General features: G+C 39.2%; 1 long non-coding RNA gene across 1 annotated transcript; it reads right to left on the bottom strand.

Moving 5' to 3' along the window:
• Positions 1–872: 872 nt before the first annotated feature.
• Positions 873–23,005, bottom strand: LOC308070601. The gene is made up of 2 exons (XR_013930777.1): positions 22,694–23,005; positions 873–22,037 (listed from the first exon to the last, which is right to left on the bottom strand). It is a non-coding gene; the product is annotated as an uncharacterized lncRNA (long non-coding RNA).
• Positions 23,006–24,494: the final 1,489 nt, after the last annotated feature.

A 24,494-nucleotide genomic window follows, 5' to 3' on the forward strand; every position in this document is an offset into this window, starting at 1 on the left:
CAGAGTACAATTAAACATGTTTTTCTAACTAAACATACTAGTTTGTGTCTTGTGGCAGGGAAAAATAAATACGTAAAAATAAAAACAATCTGAGACTCAAAGTTAATCATGTTGTGCCAGCTTGATTCAGATCCCCTGATGTGCATCTGCTCCTGCTGTAATCCCAGCCTCCTAGATCTGCCCTCAGGACCAAGGTCTTCAAACTGAAGCCTCAGTCCTGCATTTGTAGGGAATACACCTCAAGCAGCTTAAATTCTGCTAGTCACCATTCTTGCAAATAGTAATGTACCAATCCAGGCAATTACATCTGTGAGTGTACCAAGAGAAAATTGCTATGCATCCAGTAAATTCAAGGTACAGCTTCCAGAACTGAACAATGACTTTTGTGTATTTACTGCAGGACACGTTACGCTTTCCTGGCTTTTTGAGCCAGGTGCCTTTCTAAAAGCCAGTCTACTTGAAGCCTCTTTTCCCCCTCTTTTAAAAACAGTTACTGTATTTGCCTTCTCCAGTCCTGTGGGATTTCCCCCAGCCTTTCCATATTCTTGAAAATGATCATTTCTGGTTCAGAGATTGCCTTGACTCACTTTAAAAGAACTTTAAGGTGAATTTTCTATCAGGCCCTGCTGGCTGAAATGCATCTAACACATCTGAACACACTTTAACTCATGCGTTTCCCATTGCAGACTCTACACATCTCCCTCTATTAAAATGAAAAATCTTAGCTTTGCAGCTAACCTGTTTGATGAAGAATGAATTAAAAAGGGAAAAAAAATTACTTTGGTCTGTTCTATGACACCTACTTTTCTTTCTTTTTTCAGGCTAAGTAATGGATGCTTCCTTTTTTCATTCCTCATTACTCATGGATCAGCTTTTTTTTTTTTCCTTATCACCTTTTATTTGTTTTGGTACTGATAAGTCATTTTGTAATCCAACTTTTTTGATCTAAACCTTACATGTCAGTCTGTTTCTTTATACACATCTTTAGTCATCACTCTTTCCATTGTGTTAGTCTTTATTTACTTTTGACTTATACTGTAGAGGTCCTGAAGCTTCTATATTGCTTTGTTACATTTCCTCTTTTTCTCCTCCATGGAGCCAGATGGCTATTGCACCTTTAATATTTAATGTCATAACCACCACTTTTGGTGAAGTCCCGTTTTCCATAAAATTTCTTCACAAAGAGTCTACCAGATCCCTGAGTCGGTCTGCTGTCCTACTCCCATTATTCTCATCACGTTTTTTTCCTGCATATCATGAACTCTTTAGGTTTACTATCACATCAATCTTCAGGTTTTTGACCAGTCACTCCTCACCGGTTAGAATCAAGCCTAAATTGTTGTTTCTCTGGAACATTTCTCCACCTTCTGAAACATCTCTATAGTACATGCCAAAATGACCTGCTTCTACCTTGCCATTTTGCCAAGGATACTTGGGTCATTAAACCTCATCCTCACCCCCTTTTGCCTTACCCGTTACCATGGTTCTCCCTGTTCAAAGAAGTGATACTGATCTCCTTCAGATGAAGTAGTCTGTGCTCATCATGAAATTGTGCCTGCCCTTTTCCTGTTTTATCTTTCTCTCTCTCATTCCAGAACTACAAGTGTGCTAATTCTTCACGTATATTGAAATGCTTTTCATTCCTCCATTTCTCCTGCCTCAAACTGTACTGTTCTAGATCAGTACTGTCACCCTGTGATGTGCTTATCTCTGACACACCATTTAAGCATCCATTTCATTATGATGTAAGGTTTCGGTTTGTTCCCTATTACTTTGGGCTTCTGTGTATAAGCATAACGGATATTTGTCAGGTTGTCCTGATAGTTCTTTAACTGTCTCTTGTGATTCACATTTCCCTCTAGAAGTCATGATATCTTTAGTGATAGGTAAGACATTTACCATCACCTTTTTTCAAGCCTTGTTTAAAAAGTTCTTAACTAGACTAATAGGTCAATGCCTTTGGATTAATTCCTTAAATTGTCTCAGCAGACAGTTTGTGGAACAGTGCTGTTGTTGAAAGTGAAGCCCTGGCATCAATACAATCTGTGCCTCAAGGTATTCCTGTCTTTCCCTGCTTATTCTGATGATCACTTCTGGAAATCACTGGAAGAACTAAAGATTTTATAAACATAGATAACTTGATCTGCTGAGGTTCAGCTGTGCATAGCAGCTCAGACATAGCACTGTGGTAAGGTGTGGAGAGGGGAATGGCATCTTCTTAAGCAAGCTCAATTAAAAAAGATTCATAAAGCAACCTTCAGCAGTGGTCCAGGAGGTCGGTATTGCCATTGCTAAATTCTTCCTGTCACAATAGCTAAAGCTATATAAATGTAAAGCAGTGTAAAATGCAGTGTAACTGCTCTTTCCAGCTGCCAAGGGTTTTATCGAGGGATAAATGTCTTACGTGAGGCCATACCTGGAATTTAGAAATAGCAGCTCTTGGGTACGCTGAAATAGGATGATCTTTCTTTCCTTTTGTTTTCAGCTGTTGTGGTGACTACAGTTCTATAATCAGGCATAGTTTCATTTTGCCATAGCTTGTTCTCACATTACAACGTTTCATGTAATAGTATGTGATGATGAACCTGTGGGTCATCTGGTATGTCCTGACAAGTACAGTGGGAAGTTTCTGTTGACGCCAATATGTTGATTGCATTTAAATTTTGTAAAGATCACTTGATCTCTTCCAGTGTAAGGCTGAATGCAGCTGGCATTTTTTCCATCTACTGAGAAACGAACTCTGAATTTACAGATGACCATGAAGCTGGAAGTATATTTTGTTTTGACAGAATAGAGTAAGAATATGTAACACCAACAGCTTACAGTGGGAAAGAGTTTCAAGTAGATAGGAAGATTTAAATATGTGTCATCTTCTAGAAATTATTTAATGTATCAATCTGATGGGAAGCAGCTTTATTTTACCTTAACTCCTATACGCTTCAGTTTTCATTAGAACCACTCTTATTACAACAATAGTATTTTTATGTTTGACTCCTACATCCTCTCCACATCACCATCTCAGTACAGAAACACACATGCAGTTTTTATGTTTCAGTTTCTTTGTCAATTATTTCTTCATCTTATTTGCATTCACGTTGTCTTTCTGTACAAGCATCCCTTGCACAACTGATGCTTTCTTTTATTGGATTCTATTGTGCTGTCAAGCCTGGTTTAAAACACAGTAATCTCATAGACACTTAAAATTATGAACATCTTCTGAATTCACAAACATATTAAAGATGTGTAGGTAGCAAATTAGCTGAGACTCTCAACTAACTGCACTTACAGTAAATATCCTACTTTTAGAGAAGCAGGATGCCTTTAAAAGTCAACAGTTGTTTTGGAAGTACTTTGTCACATTTATGAAGCACTGCATCACATTTATGGCACACAGTGTCATGATAAGTTGTCCAAAGTGCCTGTCAGCTTGCCTTACAAACTGAAAAAAATGAACAACTCAGAAGATTACCTTAAAGAGTAACAAGCAGCCTTCAGAGGTTAGCATATTTTTTTCCTTTTTCCAGAGACTCAAGCAGTGTCATTAAACTTTGTTCCTTCAGTTTAATTTTTTGCAGTGTAATTTAATGGAAATAGACTATTTTAATTTTTCAACCATGAGAAGTTATAAATAAAGACTTTTAAAAAGTAAATAACTTCTAGGAGCTTTTTTAAAAGCATGCAGCTGTTCTAACGTAAGAGATCCTAGTTAGCTATTTTTTAATACAAACCACAAAGAGGTCAAAGAATCCAGAATTTTTTTACTACCCATTCACATTTAATGCAAATTCCATCAATATAGTCAGGTTATTTCTTTAGGCACCTTCCGAATGCCAGCAGGTAATTGAGTAATCTGAGCTAATGGTGTTTATGTCAGGTGCCTAAAGAAATACCCTGAGGATGACATTTGGAGCTGACTTATCATATACTCCTGTTTCACAACTAAGAAGGAGATGAAACTGTCAGAAATGTAAGGAGTAATAAGAAAAGTGCTAATAAAAACATTTTTTTTTTTTGCTAAGGATTTTGTTCATCATGAATCTTCGAAAGGAATCTATTCTGATTTGCCTAAAACATCGCTAATGTCTACCACAAACAGAGTAGAATAGGCACCAAGATGGCATTTCACAGCATCCGGGGGACCATTATTTCCCAGAATCAGAGCGTTACTTTTTATTTTACTGTTGAAAAGGAAGCCTTTTATGTCCAGGGTTGAAAAAAGGTTTTAATAGAAGACTCCATCTTAAGAAGTCAGCCAGGAGAAAAATAGTGATATTTGTGGTAGTGTTAGCCAGGAGATTTTTTGACGTGTGAATTATTCCTCTTGCAGTCATAGTTTCTAACATGTGAGAGTGATGATACCATCAACAATAACACTTTTTTATGATTGTTTGCTAAACCAAATAAAAAAGATAGTACAACAAAACTCAAGGTGACTGGTCTCCTACAGTCAGAACGTGAGAGGTCATAGGCAGTTTTAGTAGAAAAGGCTAACATTTTAATTCGCCTAAGGAGGGCTTCAACTTTCTAAGCCTAGGAAAGTGCTTTTCTAGAGAGCCCTGCACAGCCACCAGCTCTGGAACTGCTGTGCTATGGCCACTCCTCCTGACAGTGGCTTTCTGCATTGTCAGCTGTTGTGTATCCAAAAAGGGCTGTTTCTCACCATTTGGGAACATGTGAATCAGTTCCTCCTTTATCAGAGAAGCTCTGCATTTCCCTGGCACCGAAGGTTGCTTGGTTTTAGCCTTTCTTGCTGCATGTTCGCTCAGCAGTTCAGGGCCCTTGGCTGTCAATATCTGGGTTTTCCTGTGAGAGAATCCATAGAAATGCTTTCTATGAAAGGTGAGTGGGGATGTGACCCCTCATGCATACCTGTGTGCCCAAGCCACATGCACCAAGTTTGGAACCAGTGATTAGTCTGGGAAAAAGTCTCCACAATATTTCCTGGGAAAACTCATTTAGCCAAGTACATGAAGAAACAAGATTTATCTTTGGAGTTTTCATATTGTCAGCCTCTTCCATTGAAGGGGCACACCCCCCCGAATGTTTTAGGGTAGATGAAGTCTTTCAGGCCTCACTTGCCCGTTTTCAAAGACCACATCACAACTAGCACTTAACTCTGTAACTGCTGTTAGAGCACTTTGTGGTCACACTGCTCTGACCTCTCTCCCAGCCATTCCTGTGCCCTCCTGCTCCATATTTACATGCACCTGTCTCCCCATTAACACCTCGTTAAAGCACACACCTGCTGTGGTTTTACTTAAACCCACTGCACTACAGCTATTAACCCTGCATATTTCATTATAAGGCACTCAGCACAATAGGAGCACTGAGTAAGGGTCAGTAATGAGTCATGTAGCCAACAAAAATTGGTTTGGTATGGGTGTCTCCTTTTCATTCAATTTCTTCACACCTCTCCTATTTAATAATTGATTATGTATTAAATATGTTCCCCAGGAAAAAAAATACATTGAGTGCACATGCATTAAATCCAGCTGAAACAGCACAGTTTTGAGAAAAAAAACATTAATGGACAGAAATCCAGTATATATTTATAAAGGACGAGAAAGGCCAGAATAAAACCACAGCTCTAGGGCTTAGGAGACCTTACTTCTGTTTCAAATTTTGACAAACATCTGCAGCTTCACCAGCAAGTCGTATCATCTGTCTGTGCTGCTTCCAAAAAAATGAAGTGCATCAATGAATGTGCTTAGGCCAGGATGTACATACACACCTCAACTGAAAAAAAAAAAAAGTGCAAGGCAAAGTGCAAACCTCTACAGCATCAACTGTGCTGAAACAAACAAACAAAACAAAACAAAACACCAAAACAACAACAAAAAAAAAACAATAGAAGCAAAGTTCATTAATATTTGTAGCAAAATAAAACTAATGTGTGAGCAGCTAGTATGATTGAGATGAAGATCAGAATCAAAATTGTCATGGCAATTTCTCAAGCAGTTTCACTGAATTTGTTTTAAAATCTTCAATTATCATGTGACTTGATTAGGAAGATCAACTGGATATGCAAACATGGCAGGTGATTGCTCCTTAACTGTGTAATCGAGAAATACCACTATCCATTATTTCGTTGTAATTCTATGAATTTACTACAAAGAAAATCTAAGCTCTGGAGCTTCTTTTGGGTCAAAAACTCATCTCCTTGTTAGACAGCTACATAAAACTATTGAATATGCTACTTCAGTAGCACAGTAAGAGGGGCCATCAGATGTATCCATACATTTGATCTGTGATCTGCTGCAAATTACGTTTAAGTAGCCATAGATCAGTATTTCTTACTGAACACCCTTACAGAAGGGTAATTTGCTGTGTAATTGCTTTTCATTGCTTCTTTACCATGGACTATTGCTTTCCTTGGTCAAAGCTCTCATACTTGCACCACAGAAGGCACAAGAGTGGCTCTTTCAAATTTCATAGTGCTTATGTTGCTTAGTAATATGCGTCTGTGTATGTGCATAAACCTACTGGGCGGGGAACTCGGATCTCTGTGCTACTTGCATTACAACCCTAATTGCAATTCTCTTCTCATTTTAGCTGCTTCTAATATAAGGCCTGGATTTTACAGGGATCAGCTCAAATAGGTTAAAATTCCTGCAAGTGTGGTAAATTTAACATTTGTTCTTCAATACATAAAATGCCCATTTGTTCCACTGTATCTTGACAGCAGTTTTGTCCTTGGTATCTTACTCTCTCTTAGGGAAATCTCTTTTCATTCTTATTACTCACTTGACTGGTGGCAACTTTGCTAGTGATCCTGGATGTTTTTACAGAATCAAAATATATAGGAAAAAACACCTGACTACATAGAAAAAAGTAGGTGTTCCTGCAGCTGTCTTTCCAGATACCTGCTTGGAATGGAGATGATAATCCTTGCAAATATTAAAAGTACTCACCTGCAGTGTAAGGTGATCCATGCATAAACCAACCCATTAAATCTGGCTATAGAGTTTACACATTTCTTCAGCTGGGAAGCCCACCATTGGGGTGTTTTTAATAGGCATTGAAAGCTACACTTTATTATTCACTCAGTAGAACTGACATTGGATTTGATTCAGTAAGGAGCGCTAACTGCATAAACATATGTCAACTGCTATTTGGTCTGGTGACCATGGACCGGATAAATAAATGCAAAAATCTAACAAGAAGCACAGAACTAGGTACTGGAATCTTCTTCAAATGACAGGACAGTGAGCTTACTAGCGAAGTTGCCGGTGTATCAGGTCAGTATCTCGCAATGTGCATCTGGAAAAAAGCAAATGAAGGGTAGGCTTCTCCCTGTAAAGGAGGAGTAAAGCAGTAATACAGTACTTATTAACTATTTCTGAGAAACACATCATACCTATCTCATATCATAGTATTTCTTGAGATTCATCAAAGAATACTATGTAGGTCGCCACACTCATTAGCTACCTGAAACGTATAGAAATAGAGTCCACTGAAGTCAATGGAAAGAGTTCTATTGAATACTGCGGGCTAAACATCGAGGTCTGCTTAGGCAGGGCAACAGGGGCAGGCTCTGTTCTGCTGGCAATAAATCTTGCAATCCATTAAGTTCTAGTGGCGACTGTGTCTACGTATGTTTTCTCCATCATGATCCCATATTCATATTAGTATGTAAACATCTGTCTCACTACAGCAACAAAAGTTGTGCCCCGTTCTGCTAGTCCTGTTATAGATATATGCTGAATGACAAAATCTTCCCCAAATTGCTCAGTCCTAGGCTCCCGTGAATGCTGACCCTGTCTTCTGCTTCTCTGACAGCAGAGAGATATATCATACTCTAGGCAGAATTATCCCCTACGGAACATTTTGTTCCGTATGGCGGAAATCTAACTACAGTGCAGAAGCAACGAAATGCCGAGTATCAGAAGCAGGGAAGGGAGGCTGCACGTCATGGCTTAGCTGCTTTTTATCTGTCCTAGTTGCTGGAGGAGGCAGACAGTCAGTGCAGGCTGGGGTGCAGTTTCATGTTATACCTAATCCAGCGGGTAAGTGGTAAGGTGCTGAGAGGAGCAGCCCTGCTCTCCCCTCTCTCTCCATCTGCCCCAGCTGCAGGCTTTGCACTTTCTCTTGTGTTGAACTGAGCTGCACAGTCTTCTGACTGCACAGCAGGTCGGTCCCAGTCCGTGATCTGATCGGAACTGATGGGGGGAGGGCAGGGGCAAATGAAAAAAAATCACCAAACTGCCAGTTGTGTGACTTAGGCTGCAGCTACAGTCACTCAGCCTCCTGCAAGAGAAGTGGAAGCTGTTGGCTGGGAGCAACCAGGAGACTGGGATGATGCAGACCCATTCCCTCCTGGAGCCGCTCACAGCTACACCAGGTGAGGAAGCCAGTGGAACAGCAGCCTTTTATTTCTGCTGCGGGAATGGCAGAGCAGGGCACAGCCCTCGCAGCCCTGAGGACGCGTTGCACAACCAGGCAGTTTAAAGAGAGCTTTAAAACCACTCATGCCCCAACCCTCGTACAAGGGGAACGCAGTCACTGAGAATTGTAGTCTTTTATTTCACTCTTGCTCACTCTCTGGCTCTGGTAAGATCATAAGTCCCTTCAGCTTCCATCCAATTCAGCAGAAGCTAATGACATGCATATTTTGGGGACTTTAAAGCTTGCTCATACTATAAAATACTCTACTTGCAACCAAATATATTTAACATTATTGGGAATTATGTAAACAAAACCCAAGCCACCTGACAGAGAGTTTTTATACTGGGGAACTATACTCTCAATTTAAAATGGCATTTTAAAATTTATGTCATTTAATAAAACAAATTTCCATTTTTCTGCTTCTGTCATTATGAAGCATAAAGGCAGATTCATGTGTGGCACCTACTTGCATTTAACTCACGGGTTTATTACAATGAACATCACCTTAAATGAAAATGTTCACGTTTTCAAAGGAAAATAAATAGTTAATGGTTTCAGAATTATTGTTCTTTTCCACACAATCCCATAAAAATTTTGCAATGAAAAAGCTAATAGACCAATGGCGAGACACTTACATATGCAAATATGTTTCCGTGAAAGAGTTAAAGTGCTTTATAATATAAATTTGCTTTCAGTGCCAATATAATTAGATTGTAACAAGCAAACCCCTGCAACATAACACAGTGAAAATTTGAAAATTTGATTCTGCCTGGCAAACAACCAAGTCCCTGCGTGTGCACAAACCTGACATTAATAAGCTACAAGAGATTACATGATTTAGAAAAGAAGCACTTGGTGTTACAAAATCAAATAATAGATCTCTAGGCTATAATTAGGAGAATTGGGATTCAACAATGAAGTCATAATAATGTAATTTAGCTGTAAGTAACAGAGCCATGGAGTCACATTAGGAGGTGTGATCACATCTTTCAGCAAAGCTCTGCTGTGTAGACTTATTGCTGTTCAGTTTAGTCTAGTACACAGCAACCTGTTGGCACAGAGCTCAGGCTGACAGCCTCTTGTTCTCTAGGGGCAGTATGGCAAAGTGCCACCCCTGCATTTTTATTTCAGTCTTGTGACTTTTAAGTCAAAACAATAAAATTATATATACTGAGTGCAGAGTTGCCTGTGAATATTTGTATAAATTACTGCACAGCGTGGGTTTAGGGGCCGTTTAAGAACAAATAGATTAAAAAAAATAAAGAAGGCAAAATAAACTGCTGAAGCAGGGTGTTAGGTTTCTCGTAGGCTTGATGAACATGTACTGTTCAGCTACTTTATTCATCTATTTCTGTCGTTAAGGAAATAGCTCCAGAGCTGCAGCTTATTGCAGCTGCACTCCTGAGTCTCTTCTGCTCGATTCTCACACTAGTGTGATGCGGCGGCTCTGCCTGCTTAGCCCAGAACCCAGGTGTCGCACAGCCATGTGAGGTGGGTAACAAGTGGTAGAGCAGGATGACAGCTCACCACAGCTGTCCCTCAGCCAGCCACCAACCGGCCCTGCAGCCCCCCAGGCGTGGAAGGCAGCCGCCACAGCTGGCCAGCTGCAGGGAGGCATGGGGGAACTTCAGGCGGGCAGCGCGCAGCTACTCACACTGCTGTTGACAGTACATCAACTTCAACTCTACACTTTCTGTGAAAGTTACCGTTTGATTTAAGCCATTGCAGAGCAATACATCATACCAGCAGCCCCTCTCTTCCATCTCTGTATAGCCCAGCGAAGGCCCTTTCTTCGCTCTATTATTAATTTAAGCTTATTTCACAAATCTTGGCCACAACTGTTTCTTTGCTGTTCTTTTGTTGTAGCTAATAAAACAGATATACTGCGTTAATTTGGCGAGTTCCTCCTTTAGGAGCTAGTGTCTAGTTAGTAGTGAAATGCTACCTCTACAGCCATTTATTAGCAGGTGGGTTTTTTTCTCTCCCTGCCCGCTTCATGGTGCTCATCTTACAACCTTGGGGGCTGTCTCACAGCACCGTGTCCCGTCCTGTCCTCCACAGGCACCCTGGAGGCAGCAGAGCCAGAGCCAACTCCCTGAGCTTGCTCCACAGCACAAGCAGGGTAACACCAACGGGCCTCAGCACCAGTGTGTGTCCAGACCTGAAATCCGATTTCCATGCACAAAAGACGCAGGCAAAGATTTTGCTGGTTGTCAGGTTCTGAGGTGTTTAAATCAACACTTTTGGCTGGGGCAGGGGAGGTGGTGGTGAGTCGAGGATTGAGATGTTTCTTTTTAATTTGGTAGCTTACTAGATAAATGGAGGAAACAGGCATCAACTTTGCATCCAGACTGACAGAAAATTCAAATGCGTGTTTGGATTAAAACTTTGAAATGGGTTGATCACTTCTTGTTACAGCTTCACAGGCTAGGGCTGGTGGTCCAACAGCATTCCCATCTTTAGGGGAACTCCAAAAGCTTCTGTTTCCACTCACTCCTCTGTGTAACAAAAGCAACCACCTGTTGCTCCTGTTAGTTCCATTTTATTTTTATTTGCAGTTTCTTCCAATTACTGTTTATTTTATTAGTTCTTTATGGTTTTGCCATTTTTTGTTTTGATGACATTTTGATTTGTTTCAAACTGCCCTTTATTTTAATTTTCTTTCCCAAGCATGTTGATTTATGGTTGTTTCTTCTATTTCTTTTATGCTTTAAATGATCTGTTTGTTTTATTGCCTTTATTTGCATAGCACTTAGTTTTCATGACCTTTTTGTTGCTGCAGCTGCTGCTGCTGCTTCTGGACTGCTGGTGCTTTTCTCCTAGTTACCAACCAGGAAACACAGAGTGAAAGTAAACCAAACCTTGTGAAGGCAAGCATCCAAACACAAAATCTTTTCTGATATTTTTTTTTACTCTGCAGTGTCCCAACAGTGTTGCAGTTTATCAAAGTGCAGAATCCAAAATAGTTTATTTCTTTTTAAAGAAACATACTCTAGGAACTCTGTATGTTCCTATCTAAAAATCATTTCTGAGCAGCTTCCTTTAGGGTGGTTTAATACTTTGGCAGCTCTTCCAGGAGCAGAGACATTTGTAATGAAGGTAACATGAAAAAAATTCTAAATCGTAGAGGTGTCTCTACAATTTCTGTTGAGTCCACATGGCCAGTGTAAAATACTGTATAGACATTTAAAAATTAATATACTTGCAGTTAGTGAAATGTTTAATAGGAAATGTCTAGAAAACATTTATACTTAATTATGGCTAATAAGTGTGTGCTACCTGACAGGTGTGTTTGCATATTGCGTATACTTGTGCTTGTAAGTGTGTGTGCGCGTGCCTGCCTATCGGCTATGTATATATATTTATTTTTATACACATGCATATTTACACAGAAATCATACTTTTGTCATCTGGTATATCATTATCGTATCTGCATTGTTTTAGTTGCCTAATATGAGGATCTAGATATAGGGCCTGTGTCTGTTACACTTTATGTTATTTAAATGAAGGCAGTAACACTAGATATGTTTGCAATCTCTCCTTTTGGATCAAGTTTACTTTTATTCTGCAGAAGCTGATGCTACTTCTGAGTTTTCTCAGTGAAATTGCTGATATCAGAATTATTCCCAAAATGGATTCTGTCATTCATAGTGCTAAAATCAACCTCCCTTCTTTTAAAGCGGTTGTTACTATTCTTTTAACAACATCATCACAAATCTCAACTTTATATTTCATTTGGTTCCTCATTTTATGGTGCTGCGTCACAAATTGACATTTTGCCAGGAAAACAGGAGTATGTATCAAATCACCATCTTTTATTTGAATGTGAAGTGGTATGCAATGACCTGTTCAATGAAGCCTGCATTAACAACATGCTTCTTGGATTCTCTCCCTTCCCCATTAACAAGTTTCTTATTGCGCCTTCTAACATCGGTGCTTGCACCACTTTATGTCTTTATGTGTGTAAAATAAAATGTATATATTTACACACACACACGCCTGTAATGAGCCAAAACCAGAACAGCCTTTGCCTCAGCTTGTTTGCACATTATGCACATTCTAGGGAATGAAATTTGAATGCTGTTCAAAGAGAAAGCGTGTGAGTTAGCCCAAGGGCAGAAGAAAGTCATGTGCAACAGGTTACATGATTTTACATAACTTTAGGTAAAAAAAAAAGAAAGCACCTCATGTCAATGCAGGAAATATTTTAGAATATGTATAGTACAGACAATGTTTTTCCTCACTGCTTCATGCATGTACTTCAGTGCTGTACTTTGGTACAGTATATTGTTGTTTTCACCATAATTAATGCGATTTTCTTCTCACCTTCCCTAATATAATCCATCACCATAAAAAAAAAAAAAAAAAGAGAGAACATTTCTTTAGTAGCCTTTCTTAGCTTTACTGCTGTCTTCATTTCCAGGGTTTGCATGGCAAGACTTGGAGGGGGTTGGAGACGGGTTACTCTAGTGGCCTTGTTCTGCTCCACGTGGCCATCTGCTCGAGACACTCTGGGCCAAACCAAAGTCACTTTTTGAAGAGGTCTCTAGCGAACAGAGGGAGCCTCACTGCTGTCAGCGCTTCCTACCCATAGCTCCTCTCAGACCACAGCCTCGCTTCCCCAGCTGGGAATCCTTGCCGTTGGACTTGGGATCCTAAGCAAGAGGGCAAAGGGTTTACACCTTTACAGGGGTGAGCGGGAAAGGGATGTGGTCCCTGGTTGTGAGGACAAGGTGGGACATTTTTAAGCTGATATACAGGGAAGGGGCTCAGGTATCTGCCTCTTTCCTTGCTCCCTTTCTTCTCTTCTAGAAGAGACGGAGAAAAGCAAGCAGTGACGGTGGTGTGACTTCAGGGTATATGGGAGGAGTTAGGATCTAACAGCGAGTTATGCCAGAGTTGGTAATGCTACAGAATTGCAGCGACCTCTTTTAATATTCTCTAACTATATGTGGAGTAGATCATACACGTCTTAAAAAATATTTTTTCTATCTTTTGTATCATAAAAAAGCCTGAGTCAAATTCTAAATTCTCCTTCCCTGGGGAGAACAAATGGGGGAGGACTCACACCAGGTAGATGTTGGTTACGGACAACGGGAAAAGTAAACAAACCCTTGTACGGAATTGCATCTCTGCCTTTGATTTCTGATGCCAGCTTTAAGAAACTGAACATTAGAGAGACATAGAAAAATGAGCTTGAAGTTACTCAGTACTATAAAACTGCAGGGCAAAATATGCTTCAGGAACATCCATGGCTGTAGTTGTGTTAGAATTCATAGCTTTGCTACATTTGCCTTATTTCATGCTCATCTGAACACTAGTAGTACTACTCAGTCTCTCGTAGGACTATTCAAAAGTGAGAGTTCTGTATCTCTTGACTAGAATGACATTTAGAACAGGATTTTATTACACTGCTCACAGTTTACTAGAATCATTTGTACTCTACTGCCTTTGTGTGAGTCCTTATTGTTAAAGTTACAGCTTTACCACTGTCACTACTTGAATTTACTGGTATTACAGGTAGCATTGCTGCACCTTTAATGCTACTCCCATTTTGGAGCTAGCTGTTTCAGTTCTTCTGCCTTTGCTTCTTTTGAGCCCTGAGGCAGGATCCTGGCTGGATCGTACAAGTGCAGCAAGGGCATCCAACCCTCAGTGCCCCAGGGAGGCAAAGCTGTACCCAGGGATTACCAGCTACTGCTGCATAGGAACAGGTCAGTGGGATCAAAAAGAGCCTGCAAATTGGACGTGTAGGAACATGGGCTGGGTTGGGCACTCGGGAGGTTGGAAACTGGGTGAGTCCTGCATTCATGTCTCTGTAAAACTTCTGCTATCCTAAATTCTGTTCAGAAAACAGAAAAATGTCAGGAGGGAAGGAACCAGGTAACTCCCATGTTCTCATGTTAGAGTTTGCAGGATCACTGGAGAGTAAATACACATAACCTTTCCATGCACGACCCTCCCTGTCTCTCCAGGTTCCATGCTCCACTCTCACATTGTTTTTTACACTTTTTTTTTTTGTCCGTTTCATAGTCCTAAAAGGGGACGTTGTTACTGAATACCACATGCCTAGCTTCTAGATGTTATTGTTTGTATTACCTTTTTGGGTTTTATCGCCATCTTCCTGTAGAAGAGCAGTGTTCCTTTCAGCTGGGATCATTTCCTTTTCCTCTTATTGTCCACATTCAATTTATCATCTAATTATGTCTGGGTTTCTGGTGTCTCCTTATCTTTCATGAGTCAAAGAGACGGTGTACAGTTGATTCTCACTAAATCATAGAAATACGAGTGTGTACAAGGTAGGTTGTTTCCGTCGTTCACTTTGCCTGAGGCATGTATGTGTGTTGATGGAGCAGTCTGAAGGCTTGTTCAGACTTTATCAGTCCCAGGTTTTGGAGCAAGCCAAGCAAAGCAATCCATCTTTTAAGAATATTAGTGTAGTATGAAAGGGACATCTTGGTGGTAATTGTACTGTTGCCCCATGGCACCTTCCATTTTTGTCCTTTGCATAGAGAATTGTTTCTCAGCCCCATGCAAGTCAACAGCCTGCTGATATACAGGTTTTGCATTTCCAGAAAATACCTTCTCAGCCCCATTAAACTAAAAAAAATAAATCATCTGAGTTAGGGAGCTTTTCCTATCCTGTTCAAGGAATATGAATGGTTAACACTGGAGCTCTAACATAGGGAGAAGGAATTTTTGTCATCTCTTACTCATCTCCGTTTCACAGAACCATTTCAGTAAGACAATCCCAAACTTTTATTAAAGGGGGGAAAAAAAAAGTAATGCAAATGACACATTTTCAAATTTGGCAGGCTTTTTTACTATAAATACTCATTTTCTAGACCCAAAGATCTATAATTCCTTTTTCAATTTAATCATCATTATCCAATTTTCCCTAACTTATTGTTTGATTCTTGGGAGAATGGTTGTTTCAACTTTTTTAGTTGAAGGTAAAAGCAAGGAATTCAAGTGAACTCAATAAAAGTAATCATGTCCCAGGAAGGGGGGCCATACTCGTAAGATACAAAAGCAGCAGTTTATTAGATACATGTAATCCATTGCAGAATAAGAGCTTTTGTTCAGAAGACAGTATTTTAAAATAAATCCATCTCCTAGCATGTTGGACCTGAAGGATTTTTTCATCTGGGTTTCAGTAAACTGTTAACACCAGGTTGGACAATCTTAACAAAGACCTGTTCAGCTTCAGATAATCTTAGTAGGAGGTTAATTTGAATACCACGAGGGTATCAGTATTGTTTACAATACTGTTTTAATCACTGACCTTACGATGATCCCACTAGTGCAGCCTACTGTTTCTTTCATTAAGCAATGAGGTCAAAGCCTGCATATTTTGCAGAGCTCATCACTGACACCACGATTTCCAGCTTGAAATGCCAGCAAGCACTGCTGTCACACAAAACACAGGAGTACCACAAGTTTGGGAAAGGGTGTCCTCCAGCTCCTCCCCTGCCCTCCAGGAGCTGTCATTTGGTAGCAGACATTTTTTGTGCTTTATTCAGCCCCACACATGCACTCACCACACAAACGTGCACGCACACATTTATACACGCACACATTTGTACACACTAACAGATTAAATGCAGCAACTACTATTTATTGTTTTAAGTGCCCAGAAGTGTGCCAGGCCCTTCATTAAATACACAACATGGAGGCCACTGCATACATGGCTCACATTCCCACACCGAGATCCTCATCCAAGTCTCCCTAAAACTGAGCTGAAAGACTTCTTTTGATAGTACCAGTGTGGATCCAGCCAAATTAGACCTCTGTCAGGCTGGGTACTTAAAAAAGATAAACACACCTACTGCACCACAATATGCATTCCAAACTAGAGCTCTTAAACTGAGAGTATATCCTGAATGTGGAAAAAGCCTTTTTGCAAAGCTCAGACTGTAATCACTGCTCCGCTTTACTTTTTTATTATTATTTTTTTCCCCAGAATAGTAAGTGCTTCAGAACAGCAGTAAAGCTGCCATATAGCCAACGGACCTCCCATACCATTAGGCAAATTAATTTTACATATAAATTATTTACATTTCATCCATGATTAGTTCTACATATGATCAATGATTTCACTATAGAATAAGTTTGGTTTTGTTTTTTTTTTTTTTTTTTTAGAGAATTGCAGCATGATAAATAAATGAATAAAGACTTATAACAGTATATTTCACCACAGAGGCTGGGAAGCATTCTTATCAGAAAACTTGGAAATCCCTATGGTCCCCCAGTCTGCATTAAAAAAAACTAAAGACTGTAGTCATAATTTTTTTTCAAAATATGAAATGCATTTTATGCAACAATGCCTCAGATGAGAAACAAACCCAACAGAGCTTACAAATAGTCGACATTAGCTCTTTTCATAGCTTTGCTTCAGCTAAGAGGCCTTATTGGTGACTGCAGATGCACTGAGATTTTGTAAACCCAGTTTTTAGATTAAAATTCATGAAAGATATCTCACTTGCATAAATAAATCAAGGCTGCAAAAAATAAAGTTTAAACATCCATACGCTACTACTGTCATTTTGCCAAAATGACACACAGCATGACTACAAAATTTGCTGTAATACAGTAATCAAGAATAAAATTTGCCCTGCTATATTGCTGGAACAGGTGTAAGTGTGTATCCATGGTTTTAATAGCATATTAAATATCCATTGTACTTTAGTTTTAGCATTACTGAGCACTCACAAATCCTACTGGATAGCAAGGTGACATATCTATCTCAGTGAATATAGGGCTCTTGTCTCACAGCTAGCTGACAGATATTCATGCCTGTTCCCGCTGTAACAGGTAAGATAAGCCAGGCCGGGCCTTATGGGGAAGAGACTGTAAGTCAGTTTCTCAGATGTATGCTTATATATAGCATTAATGACAGAAATCATCATACTGAATTTGGTGGTCCTACAACATGCATGGGGATTTAAGGATTAACACTCAACCTGTCTGGAACAGTTTTGTCCTACAGTGCTATTTGATCAATACTGAAATTTGGAGGGGGGGGGAAAACTATTGATTTCCTCAACATTTTCACTGAAAAACTGCCTGATGCCTATCGTTAGCTTTCTACTTGTGGGGCGGGGAGAGAGCAAAGAAAGAAATGTGGTAACTCAGACTTCTGCATGTCCCTCAGAACAGCAAAAGGAAAAGATTTTGTGCTCTTCTTTAATTAGTTGTAAGATCTTCTATCACATTCAGTAGCCCCTGTCTTGGGTCTTCATTACTGAACACACCTCACACCGATAAAAGTGAGGTAATACTTCAGAGTATCACCCCTCACGGTGCCCACTGAAAAGGATGCTTTTTGCCAGTGTGTGCCCTACCCACCTTTGTTTGGAAGTGTGTATGTTCACAGAGGATTAGGACCCACTTAGTCTTCTACACAAAGGCAAGTGTCTGCCATGTACAGCTGTGTAAAGAATTCACTACAAATAGCTTGTGGTGGTTGCTCTCCGGTTTTTTTGCATTCATGGATTACCCATGAACAGGGTCAAAATTACTATTAGGCTGCAGATCCTTGCTTAAGACATTCAGACCAGGAATAAGTAGATAAAACAGCTACCATACAACAGACCAACCAGTCTAGTTTATGAATACTCAGAAAGAAGTTAACTTTCAAGGCTCTCATTCATAGTGACAAATCCACTTTGCATCTTCTCTTCATTTATCAGGAAAGTAAGTTCTGATTGTAAATAGCTACACAGGAAAAAAGAAAAAATAAAACCTAAAATCTCTAGCTTTCTTATAATTTTTATTATTAGCCTCAGAAGTCCGCATGAGTGTTTCAGTGTTTGCAAACAATAATAACAAAGAAAAAAAAAGGTTTTGCCTTTGCACAGGAATAAACATTCATAAGCATAGTCTTGTCTGTTATTCATGCAGGGTGATTCCACTAACCTGTTTAGCTGATAGCCTCATACGACCCAGCAGGCCATCACCTCCCAGAATGACTGCCTGGCTATTTTTTATTTTATTCCTGTATGCCAGCTCTTTTCTGATTCCTACTCTAGTAGAGGTGCCTTGTTGAAAAAAACAGACTGTGTAAGCTGTAGGACTATTCCTTGCATGTCTGCTTTACAAAGTATTGGGAGAGGATCGGTTTATGGTGGGAGGAAGGTGCTAGAAATTTTTGTTTCGGGGTTTTTGCTTCTGCTTTTCTAATGACTTACATGCAGTAAGTCATAAAATAATCTGTTGAAACTTAAAAATTAAGAGGTTAGTGGACAGGAAGAACACCGGTTTTGTACAATTCAAAGCAGTCCTGCTGCTTGCTGGAGGCATGCAGCTGCACACATGTTTTCCTATCAGCAGAACCATTCCGTAGTGGAAGCACTCACTCTAGTAGGTCTGCAAAATAGCCCTGAAAGTTTTTGAGATTTTTCTTCTATGCAAATGCACCGCATCATTTCTGTAAAATTGCCTACGAGTAGTAGACTGGTGGCTTTAAAGTAATTTTTGTTTTCTGAAAGGAAAACATTTTATTTTTTTTTTTTAAACTGAAAATTAGCACGTCAAAGGGATGGAGTGCTCACCCTTAGACAGATGGAAATTTGACAGACAGTGGTAGAATTATAATTCCAGGTGTATATATTAAGTTGTACTTTTAGTAGCTGTCAGATGCCTGACAGTGTTTCTTCATTGTCATAGCCTGAGCTAATTTTTTGACCGTTGGCCTGCTACTGCACAGGAGCGATGTGAACTTTTCAGGCAGATCACTCTATGACTGTGCTCCAAATCCAAAACCAAAGGGAAGAGCCCTAGGAAAACATTATGTGCCACCTAGCAGTTACAGCACCCTCCATGAGGAGACCAAAAAGATCCATTCAAAGGTTCTAAATGTGTCTGTATCTATTAATTAATTGAGCTAGAAGTTTGTCATTATCCCCTTTTGTTCACAGGCATCAGAACAGTTGCAAAAGCCTTTGCTTGGTTATTGCATTAGTGAGAGGAACCAAATTCTTCCCTGATACCATACAAATTAATTACAGCTGCACTGCTGTTGGCACATCAGTAATGGTACTAGTTAATTTCAACTGAGATTATTAGTTTGCAGATGTACCTGTCCAGAATTGTGGTCACTGATGATCTAGCAAAAGACCTGGAACAGGGTGCACTTTTTGGTTACTTCAAATTAAGGACAAGTTTAAATGTGCAACCTAGGAAAGTAAGACTTCAGAAACAACCAAACAACTGGTAACTGAAATAACTGCATCAGTTATCATCATCTTTGTTATGCTTATTAAAGCCGAACTCAAAAGTAGTATAATTATACACATGTACAAAATTATTAATTAACCAAAATATTCATGATGCAGTTCCTGACCCATAAAAAGTTCTTTCCAACCATCAGCTCTAGAGGCCACCTTACTATTTTATTTTATTTTTATATACAAAGGCTGCAATGATGATGTATTTCTATGCATGGTCCCATGAGCTGTCTGTCTATGAACTATATCACAGAAAGTGATAGATGAGTATATTCAAAGCACTAAGAATAGAAAGTTACCCTCTTTGACAGCTAAGATATCCAAGAATCTGATTTTTCTTTTACTTTTAGTATGCATTTCTCAGAAGAGGATTCTGGGGGGGAGGGGGGTCAAACAAGACATCAGTATTCTCCAAACTCACGTTTCCCAGTTTGAAAAGCGAACATGAATGAACAGCTGTGATGTGTGCAAGACAGCAGGGCATTTGCCTGGTACTAATGAACAGCATGGCCAATGCGCTGATTTTTGATGCTGAATATAGCCAATGAGAAGCTAATACATTAATGGCGGACTACTAACATAAATTAGAAACTAAAGACACACAGCTTTCAGTCTGCCTTTCCTTCTGTCACTTATTTTGTACCGCCTGAATGAGCTATTACCTTCCCGTTTCCCTGAGATGCTGATTCACCAGGGTAGAGTGAGCAGACTCAATTTCACCGAAAGTAATGGAGTGAGATTATCCAGAATTATTTCCAGTGGGCTGAGTTTGTTACATTCCTTCTGTTGTGAGAATATAAGTAAACAACTAAACACCTTTACTGAAAGCTGAGAATCTTCATAGTCATCACCTCTTCCTATTTCCTTGATTAGTCCAGCATTTTGGGTTTAGCCATGCTCAATTAACTTATCCAGGAATTGGTCCAGTCAGAAACAGTTGATTTAAGTGAGATAAACTGGGCATCTGTTTGGAAAAAAATGATTAACCAAAATATGCTTTCATCATGAGAAAATGAACTGTGCTATCTCCATATTTAAAAACATATGCCTCTAAATAGATTAACTTCCTTTGAAAGCTTAAGAAATAGAAAATAATAACGTTAAAACTGAAACTGAAACAAGGAGATCCTAAGTCAAAATTAAGTAACCAGTGTGTTAACATTTTAATGTACTGGAACTTGAACTTGATACTAGCACCTTCATCAAACCACTATATAAACTGTATTGAATTAAAGCGATTAAAACTAGCAATAAAACCAACCACTGCAGAAGTGATTGAAATATGTGGGGTGCTTGTGTGTGTTTGTACTGGTGGTAATAAAAATACTGCTGTATTTAGTCACTGACTTGCTTTAGGAAAGAAATAAAATCAGCAACAGCACTCACATGTTTTGTTTCAATTAGTAAACATTTTTTCTTAAAAATAGATATAAAATTAGAGACATGGTTAATAATTAAGAGGTAGCGTTCATGGCATTGGAGAATATAAGTCAATAAATATCTTTTGCGGGTGATTAAACGCTGAACTGAAGCTGAAACAGTTGATAACCTCAGAAGCTGTTTATTGCAAGTGAACATCAATGCTGCAGATATTATTGCTATGATACTAGAATATGAATCAAGATGCTAACAGTGAAAAAGAAATAATAGTTTATTTTGGATTTTTTTTTCATAATCTCAACAGCATTTGAGAATGTTTTGCTATTATTTTCTAGGTCGATGAGACATTGGCTAAATAATCTGCAGCTAACAGCAGAACTAAAATTCTGTATTTTCAAATGGGTCTTAGTCCAGCCTCCGAGGACACAGGCGCAGTTTAAGAGCACAGGCATGGGTGGGTACAGTGAGCAGGTACCTCTCCATGCAGCCCCTCAGTTACTGGTCTCCCTGCAGTTCAGCTTCGGACAGTAATGAAGTCCTGGGCTGACCATAGGCTCTAAATGAGACCAGTGATGGAAAGCCATGTTGTATATTCAACTATTTACAGCACTTTAAAACACCTGTTGCCAGATGTAAAAAGGTGGGTTATTTTTCGGGATGGTCAAGTAATCCTATCATAAAATATAACCTAATGTAATCACATTTTAATATACCTATTAGAAATGAATAGGCTGCAATGGCACGCACTATCCAAAGTACCCATTTCCAAATAATAAAGGAAAATTTGCCAATAATCTGTGGTAAAATATGAACAGTTCTGCTAATTCAAGTAGCACAGATGCAGCATGTGCCAATTTAGAAACTATATAAAGCCAAAATGCTTCTAGAATCAATCCAATTTGTTCTGAAGTCACGGAAATGTTGGCTTTAGATGTAGCATAGCAATGTGGAGTTTACAAAAGAAAATAGAAGCTAACCAATCTATCAGGAGCAGACATGCAAAATGGTCCTTAATGCTTCTCATGCACTCCAGATTCAGAAGAGCTAAGAGAAGAAAAAATTAAAAAGAAAGATGTAATAATAGACGTACAGTAACCAAATAAAGTAATTTCGAAATGACTAAAGAGCAACAGTAAACGAAAAATGCCTTTGGGTACACCATCTGTTTATCCATTCCATATTATACCTTTTCATCACAATTACCTAAAGTGGTATATTTGTGTTTCTGTAATGTATGGAATTCATTACATAGTTTTGCAATGAAATTATCACACTGTGGCTGGGACATCTGCACCCTGTCATATATCATTCTATTCATTTCTAGTTAATTTAATCCTAATATCTGCCTACATGACAAGACAGATGTTCAGCTATACTGTATCTTCCATAGTTTTCTGCCTTGAAGAAACTTTAAGTCACTGAAAGAACTGACATCTTTCAAACAGACATCTTACGGGTTTGGGAAGTATGCGTGTGCAGATGTGTGTATATGTATGTTTGTGGTTATATGCCACATTCATTTTTTAAGAAATGTATTTTACAAAACAAAAATATTTTAAAGCAGCTTTTAAATACCAACATTTTTCATTTCATACACGAGTTTGGTTTCCAAGCGTGCTTTACTAATATTTTGGTATATTTATTTAACAATATTCATAAATACAGGGTATTTCTTTTGAATTAACTTTTAACTCTTTTACCTTGAATGGGCCAGCTCTTTTTCAGTCATTGCTGATCAGAAGTTGTGGGCCAGTCTTCTTCCTCTTTGTCTTTTGAGCCCTGGCCCTCAGAACATCAAACGGCAATCAGGCTCTCTGGCCGGCAGTGCTGCACTTCATGTCAGACACAAACGTGCCAACCAGCAGCATATTACATTACATTCCGTGTGTGTTAAAGTTGTTTGTTAACAACGTCACGTGTGTGGTTACTTCCAGGGTGTACAGAAACGTGCAGCAGATCCACATGGGATCAGGTATACGGACCACAAACGTAAAGTGCTTACTTTTCATCACTCTTGTAATGTCTTGTGTAGTCCTCTTGTTTGTCCTCTTGTGTAGTCCTTTCCAGGTAGTGCTTTCCAGGCTGTCAGAGCACGCTGTTGTACCTTCTGCTTATAGCACAGAGTCTTCAGACCAGATCTGCAGGAGGACTTGGGCAGACTTTGGTACCTGTTCACCAGTCAGCTCCTCATGTACCACTCCTGATCTCAACCTTAAAATGGACACAGTGAATTCCTTTAAGCAGCACAGCACCTAACAGTGTTTCCTCATTTTGACCTAAAGGAAGTCATTCTTGTGACTTTTTGGGTTAAGGCTCTACAGTTGTGTCAGCCAAATCCCTTTTTTAAGAACACCCATGCAATGCCACATAACCAATAGCAGTACCGGACCACTTCATTTTTCAGCCAGCCATTGTCTGGGGTAAACAAAACTTATTTTACTGGTCCACCCTGCAAAACACATACAAATCTTTTAAAATTAAACAGGTGTCACAGTAAAATAGTGCTGTCATTGTGTAAGCACAAAAGTGACGTTTTTAGCATTTAGTAAAAGACATTATACAACTCAAAGCAATTACACTGCGTGGTGTAGTTGGGCACTGTCTGTCCCCAGAAAAGAGCAGGACTGGAACATCAAGTGTTTGGTCAATATTACATGTTGTCTGTGTAGAGTGTTCCCAAAATCCCCACACCATCCCATTAAACTGTTATCTGGGTAAATAGTGTGAATATCATCTGATGGCATTTTGCTACCCTATGAATGATGCAGGTTAGTAGCAGTTAGAGGCTCACAGATTGCGCAAAAAAGGTGCAAAACGTACAACACAGGCAAAAGAGCACTCTCTGCTGAAGGGGTTACTTTCATGTTAACCATTTCCCAACACCTTTGAAGTATATGTAAGTTTAAATTCTATGCCTGTAAGCTGCCAGATAAGCCACAAGCGAATTATGCCCAGCTGTTGTGTTGGGTAACAGCAACAGATCGCGTAATGGACACCCAGATAAAAACAAACGTGAATTGATTTAGAGTATTAATTATCTAAAAAATGGCAACTGCTTTTCAAGCTATTAGGCTGATGATGTAGAGGGTGAAATGGGCACCTCTGGCATTAAGGGGGTTTTAGGGAAAAAATATCTCTGAAATTGCTTCTAGCCCTTTGAATAGCTTGCTTTAGTGTTTTCACACTTTAGGACCATGATATTCCTGTTTAAATAAAACTTTTTTTTGTGTTGCAGCCAATTTAAAGCAAGAATAGGCAAAACAGGATTATTAGACCCAGGGACTGGTTAACGTTTGTTAGCGTCCGTTTGTATTTTCAACTAGAATGTTTACTTATTCTATATAAATCAGTAGGTGCTACTTTTCCTTTTTGCGTCTACAAGCTTCAAAAAAACCAAAAATCATTGCTTACTGTGTATGTTGGTGGTGTTGTAACACTATTATCAAAGCTTCAAAAGAGATTAAAAAAACCAAATAGCTGATTAAGTGTTTCAAACTAACA

This window comes from Falco punctatus (assembly GCF_963210335.1).
Source record: "Falco punctatus genome assembly, chromosome: 10".
NCBI classification, from domain to species: Eukaryota; Metazoa; Chordata; class Aves; order Falconiformes; family Falconidae; genus Falco; species Falco punctatus.